Source organism: Rhinolophus sinicus, chromosome 12 (assembly GCF_057876585.1).
Source record: "Rhinolophus sinicus isolate RSI-liver-muscle chromosome 12, RSI-T2T, whole genome shotgun sequence".
Lineage (NCBI taxonomy): Eukaryota > Metazoa > Chordata > Mammalia > Chiroptera > Rhinolophidae > Rhinolophus > Rhinolophus sinicus.
This window is the reverse complement of record NC_142512.1, coordinates 8,380,124-8,386,532: the sequence shown is the minus strand read 5'-3', so window position 1 is coordinate 8,386,532 and position 6,409 is coordinate 8,380,124. Positions and strand designations below refer to the sequence as shown.

At 40.3% G+C, this 6,409-nt stretch overlaps 1 non-coding gene across 1 annotated transcript; it reads right to left on the bottom strand.

The window, feature by feature from the left end:
* Window positions 1-5,635: 5,635 nt before the first annotated feature.
* On the bottom strand, window positions 5,636-5,709 carry TRNAS-ACU (transfer RNA serine (anticodon ACU)). Its single transcript has one exon. It is a non-coding gene; the product is annotated as a tRNA-Ser (tRNA).
* Window positions 5,710-6,409: the final 700 nt, after the last annotated feature.

Sequence of the window (6,409 nt, the reverse complement as noted above, 5' to 3'; positions counted from 1 at the left end):
TAAAAGATTCAGACAATATGAAATTCAGTAAAAAAGAAAGTAACCATCGTCTCTAATCAAGGGTTTCTACTTCCAGTAATGGTGGATGAGGTCATTTGGATTGATTCTCTACCTATGGACATATACAAAAGCCAGCCAAGTATGAAAAAGGTCCTCCTGAAACCATCAGAGAATTAACAAGGGAGTATAGAAGTACCAGGCCAAAATCCAGGGGGAAGACAGAAATCTAGAAGTGAGATTGCTATGTGGGACTGTTATGTCTTGGAGGCACTGATAATTCCAGGAATGGTAGGTGAGAGGTAAAGAAAACCTTTAACAGCTTTGCTGGGATAAAAGAACAAAAATCAGAGTCAGGACTTGCTAAATGTCAAGCATACGATACTTGTTGCCCAACACGCAGAGCAGCAGTCCTGGGATGTCAACCCACTGCCTGGTTTGCAGATGCCGGAGTCACCAAGAAAAACAAGACTCACATAGGCACTGGCTGGAGCAACGTTTTATTCACATAGATAAGAAACAGAGCGAGGTCAGCTTCGTCAGTGAGCGTGGGTCCCCCACGGCCAGTGGGTGATGCAGGGTGATGGTCTGCAGGTAAAAGACTCGGTAGGGTTAACCAGGTGCCATATGACACACAAGCAGAACAGGGTAGGACACATCAGACTTGGAACAGAGAAAGATATTCCGAACAAGGCACTATGCCCAGGCCAGACTGTGAAGGCTCCTTATCGCCCTGTAAGGAAATGTTCCAGGCCCAGGGTCACTCAAGCAGGGATTAAAAGATTTCTCTCATGAGACTGGCTCCCACAGACATAAATGTGGGGACACTAATGAATAATCTGAAGTGGGGTTAGAACCTTGAGTGGCTATACTAGGAGGAAAGATAAGTCAAGTAATACAGCCCTTGGTCGCAAGTCGTCGTGGTGGCCCCATCATGACAAAAGATTAGAAAAGCATGATTCATAAAATTAACCTAATTGACATAGATAGAAAATTGCATCTAACAACTGCTGATTGCATGTTCATTTTAAGCTCTCGTGGAGCATACACAAACTAAAAAGGAATTGAAAAAATAAAACCATATTTTCAAAAAAAACCCTTGATCTTGTGGATCTTTTTTATGTAAGTACAGATTTCATGCTGGCCTTTTTTTTTTAGTTTCAGGTGTACAAAACAATGCAGTAGTTAGACATTTCACCCCTCACAAAGTGATACCCCCTCCCCCAATCATGATGGCCTTTTAAAGACAACGTTATAATAAGCAGTCAAAGGGTGTCATAAAGTAGGTGTTAAAGCTGCTCAGAGTCTCATGTCTTTTTTTCCCCACATGGCACAGTGTGAGAATGTTGCATGCCATGGCATTTAACAGAGCATTTGGTCACCCACTGTTCTGTCCTTTCTCGTTTATGCCTTCTTGATTTACCTGGAACTCAGGGTGAATACTTTATCTGCAGAGTATCCTGGCTCCCTTTAGGAACCGCAGCCCTAGCCAGCCAGACCTCAGTTGGTGTCAGAGTTGGGGGGAGTCCAGGGCTGAAGGAGAAGTCACGGGGTTAAGAACATCCCCTCCACTAGTTCCTGAACGAGGCTGAGCAAATGAGACATCCGGCCGCCCCCTGATTTTTTGAATTGAATTGAATTTCTTTAAAATAAATTTCTTTATTGGAGTAATAAATGCACATGATTAAAGAATTAAAGTGTTTAAAGGGCTTATAAATGAAAAAAAAAAAAAAATTAACATGGTACCCTGTTCCATCCTTTTCACTCCTAAACTCCTTTTCTTTCTCAGAGGCAGTGACTTTGAACTCCTTAAGCTGTTTCTACTGGAGGCTGTAAGTCATATGCTTATACTACAATATACAAAATTTTCAATTTTAGGCATTGTTTTGACTGTGGGCTATAAAGATACAGAGGATTTAGTTCACTCACAGTGTCATCCCCACCTTTGCCTTTTCTTCCTCATCTCTCCAATTTTAACAGCATCTTTTTTCTCACCTAGTCTTTACACTTACACCATATGTACATATTTGACTATTGTTCCATCAATTACAGACAATGGCTCTCAACTCTTCCCTTAACAAATACGGTGGTAAAATGGCGCCATTAGCTCTCCTTCCTCCCTATCCTTCCCAGTTTCTGCCACCTCTGCTTTAAATTTTTACAAAATTAAGGTTCGTTCCATTTACGTTCTATTCCAGAGATGGAACTGAGTTGTTTGTACTTTATCTACAGGTCAATTCTCAAAGAGAAAAGTTGATAAAACAGTGTTTACACTATTGTAACTATGTAAATATTATTCACACTGGAACCAGATATTGTAATAATACTAATGATACTATCTTTTCTGTACTGCTTTTTACTTTTCCTAAATTTCAAATTGTCTCTCACTTTTTCTTGCACCATTTCCTTTTCTTATATTTTCAATGTTTGCTGGCCTCTCCGCCCAATCACATAATATATTGACTTTATTTACCCCTCAGATCTCCCCCCTGACGGCCTCTGTTCTTGTTCACCATGTGAACTGCTTGTTTCCTATGCCTGGGATTTCTTGTCACAGCTCCCTTGGGTTGGTTCCACTGGTTTCTATTTCCCATGCCTTCCTTTTCTTGGCATTTTCTCTTTTTCCTATAGCTTATCCTCAAGTAAAATTCCTAAAGACATGGTTGGTGGGACATAAATATTCTGCATTCTTTTATGTTGGAACATGACTTTATTCACTCTTTACATTGGATCACTGATACGGCTTAGTTGAAAGTCACATTTCCTCAGAAATTTGAAGCTGTTTCATAATTATTTTCTAGCTTCTACTGGTGTTGATGAGCAGTCAGATATTAGTCTGATTCTCATTTTTGGCGGGGATACTGTTTTATTCTTTCAAAGTTTTGAATATTCTTTTTACCGTCAATCTTCTAAAATAATGAAGTTATGCTAGGTATGGTTTTAATAAAACTTTAGGACATTTTTCAATATTGATATTTTGCCAATCAGCTCTGGAAAATATACCTACATTATTTCTTTGATAATGTCTGTTTCTCTGTTCTCTTTTTCAAAATTTCATTAACCAGATGTCACGCCTTCATGGATGTCTTATCTCCTCTCTGATATTTTTATCTCTTACTTTTTCAATTTCCCGGTTTAAAAAAATATTTCACTTTAAGTCCAAGTTTTTTCTTTTTTTTCTTTTTTTTTTTAGGAGTTTTAATTTTTGTCCTTATTTTTAAACTTATTTTTATATAGTTTTTGTTAACGTTATACATCCATAAAGGTTAAAACGTTAAGTAGGAAAACTAGCAGTCTCTCACCCCTCAGTTTCCTTATTTCTCCTCCACCAGGACCTCTACTTTAGCTCTCTCTGTTTCTAAATAACATGCTTGTATTCCTTGTCTTCCTCCTCTTCCTTTTCTTTCTGCTCCTTCTCTTCTTCCTCCTTATTCTCCTTCATAATCTTGAAAGTTTTAAACATTGCTATTGACTGTCTACTTACTACTGAAAATACGGTTTTCAGCTGTCTTTTTTCTTCTACCTCCATCGTCAGGCATACCCTTCCCAAGCCCCATTTTCCCTGTAGTACTTATCCATGGTCACAAAATGCCACATAAACAACCACAAAATCTCAGTGGCATAAAGCAAAAAAATCGTTTATTTCTCTCTCACTTGCAAGGTTTAGATGATCTAGGTCAGGCAGCTCTTTGATGGAGACTAAGCTCCCTCATGAATCTGGGTATTGACTAGGATTGGCTAGCTGGGGCAACAGGACACTTAGGCTCTCCTTTGCATGGCTCTCATTGCCTCTCAGGCTGCCCTTGGCATGTTCTCATGGAGATGGTAGAGGCACAAGAGAGAAAGCCCATTGGAAGCTTCTGCTAACATCCCGTTGACCAAAACAAGCCATGTGGTTAATCTCAGGATCAAGAGACAGGTGTGGTCATTTTGCCCATGGTGGGGTTACACAATAACTGCGAAGTGACAGGACAAAGGGCGTTGGTACAGGAAGAGATGCAGAGCTGGAGCGGTCACTGCAAGCCCTCCTCTCAGTACGTCTGTATATAAAACTGACGTCCTAAGTTTGGTTCGGTCAATATTGTCTTTCTATAACGTTGCTTTCTCTGGAATTAATAAATGTATTTCTTTATAGCTTTTATCTGTTCTTACTGATTTCAATTTCAAACTTTGCTAATATTCTAATTTTACTCCTAAGATAGTGAATGCTACATCAAGGATTCTAGCAATTTCATGTTCCTGAACAAATCTCTCGAGGAAGCATTTGATCTGTTGCAGTCTGGGTCTGGTTGACTTTCATACTGCAGTACTGAGGCATAGCTGTCACTTGCGGTCTCCTCCTTTGTCAATTTAACCCCCTGCTTGCTGTATCCATGTCTTCCTGTTTATCAGTTCACCCCCTTGCATCAGTGGCACATATTTTCCAACAGCTTCCCCAGAAAGCATACCTGGGAGGTATATCTTTTGAGACCTTGTATCTACAAGAGGGCGTTTTTCCACCCTTACACTTGATTGATGGTTTGGACAGCTAGAAGTCTACCGGTCTTTGCAAAACTTTGCAGGCCAGTATTTCCCAACATATATTATTTTGTTCTGACAATGTTAATATGTGTCATTTATAAAAAGTATTTTGAGGGCAGGGCAGTTTGTTAAACATTGCGTTAAAAGAGTTAAACTGCTTCCTCTCTGAAGAACTTCTCAGAGTTTTTAACCTGCTCATGTATATTGTGACTCTCCAAGAAAGAGGATATAATGTGCTGTGTTTTCCAAACCTTATTTCATCATTGGAAACTTTTCCCTTATTGCATCATAAGGGACTAGTGTTTTGCAGAACAAACATTTGGAAATGGGATAAGAGAATTTTAAGCTTGAGTGCCCTAGTTTAGGACCTATAAAGAGGCTAATTCTTCTTGCCCTGCTGTCCCTCCCCAGAAGCCAGGCTTTCAAATCCTCTGCTTACAGCTGGTAGTGATTTTCAGAATGGGGATGTGTGCAGGTAGGAGGGGAATAGCAAACTAAGAAAGTATGTGTCCAACAGAGAGACCAGAATGGAAGAATTCAGAGTTTAAAAAATATGTGTATAGTGATATATCTTAAAATAATTGCTGTAATCCTTTCTGCAGTTTCTAGTATGGGAGTCATTCCTGAGTCAATTTTCTTCTTTATTTTGTGGTGGATGATGGACATATTTAAAAGTAAGTCTGTCAGACTCCTTTGAGGGAAGTACTCTTCCTCATTCTCAGGCCATGTGGTCCTGGGGAGGCTGGCCTGTCCTCTCTTCAGAATGGTCATGTGACCCAGTCCTGGCTGATGACAATCAACTACGGGAATTTTGCAGAAACTTTTGAGAAAAGAGACTTATTATTATTATTATTAATTATTTGGATTGCCAGCTGTTTGGATAATGCAAACTTAGGGCTACTGTGGCCTTTTCTGCTACCTCTTCTGAAGACGATGCCTGAAAATGTAGCCAACACAAAGGAAAGCAGAGACAAAAATAGAAGTTCACAAATTCCTGGAGTCATCCTTCGAAACCCTGGATCAGTCTTACATGATTTATTAGTACCATCTTTGGACTGTTCAGTGACTGAGGAAATACATCTTTTTTTTTTTTTTTTAAGGAGGGCACAGCTTACAGTGGCCCATACGGGGATTGAACCAGCAACCTTGGTGTTAGTAGCACCACGCTCTGACCAACTGAGCTAACCGGCCACCCCAATATGTCATTTTTAAGTTTCAGCTAGTTTAAGTTGGGTTTCTATCATTTCTAATGAAAAGAATCCAGACTAATAGAGTTCCTTTGCCTTCCTTCACATTATAGGCTATTAGGATTAAGTGGCAACACAAGTAGAACTGCTTATTATATCGTTAGAATTCATCAATTATTAGTTTCCATTTGTACAGTTTTTTTCCCCCCCCAGAACAGAGTGTTCTAGAACACAACAGTCTACTGAGACCAACTAAGGAGAAAGCAAGTAGTCAGAAATCCGGGTAACCTATATTCCAGGACAACCAGTATTAAACACTGGGATGAAAACTTGATGCTGAGATGAAAAGTAGCTGAGTGAGTGTCAGGGTGTTGACCGTGGGATGCTAGCTAGAAACACGGGGCCATGCATCGGTTTTGGCCAGTTCTCTGAGATTTGTCTGCAGAAGAAAGCAGTGGCAGCTCTCTAGCAGAGGAAGGTAGGCCTTTACTTGGTGGTGCACACCGGCGGCCATCGGTGCTCGTGTGTCCCCTGACCTGCTCTTGGTGCACACACCTTTCTGTGTCCCCTGTGGGACAGTTCTAGGGCTTTAAGTGGAAGCTCCTCGGCTCTCTTTAACATATTAAGGAAGTCAAAAGGACTTTCACAGGTGTAGGCAGGGGCTGGTTGCTAGACATCCTGTTGTAGACACTGGTGTTTTTTTG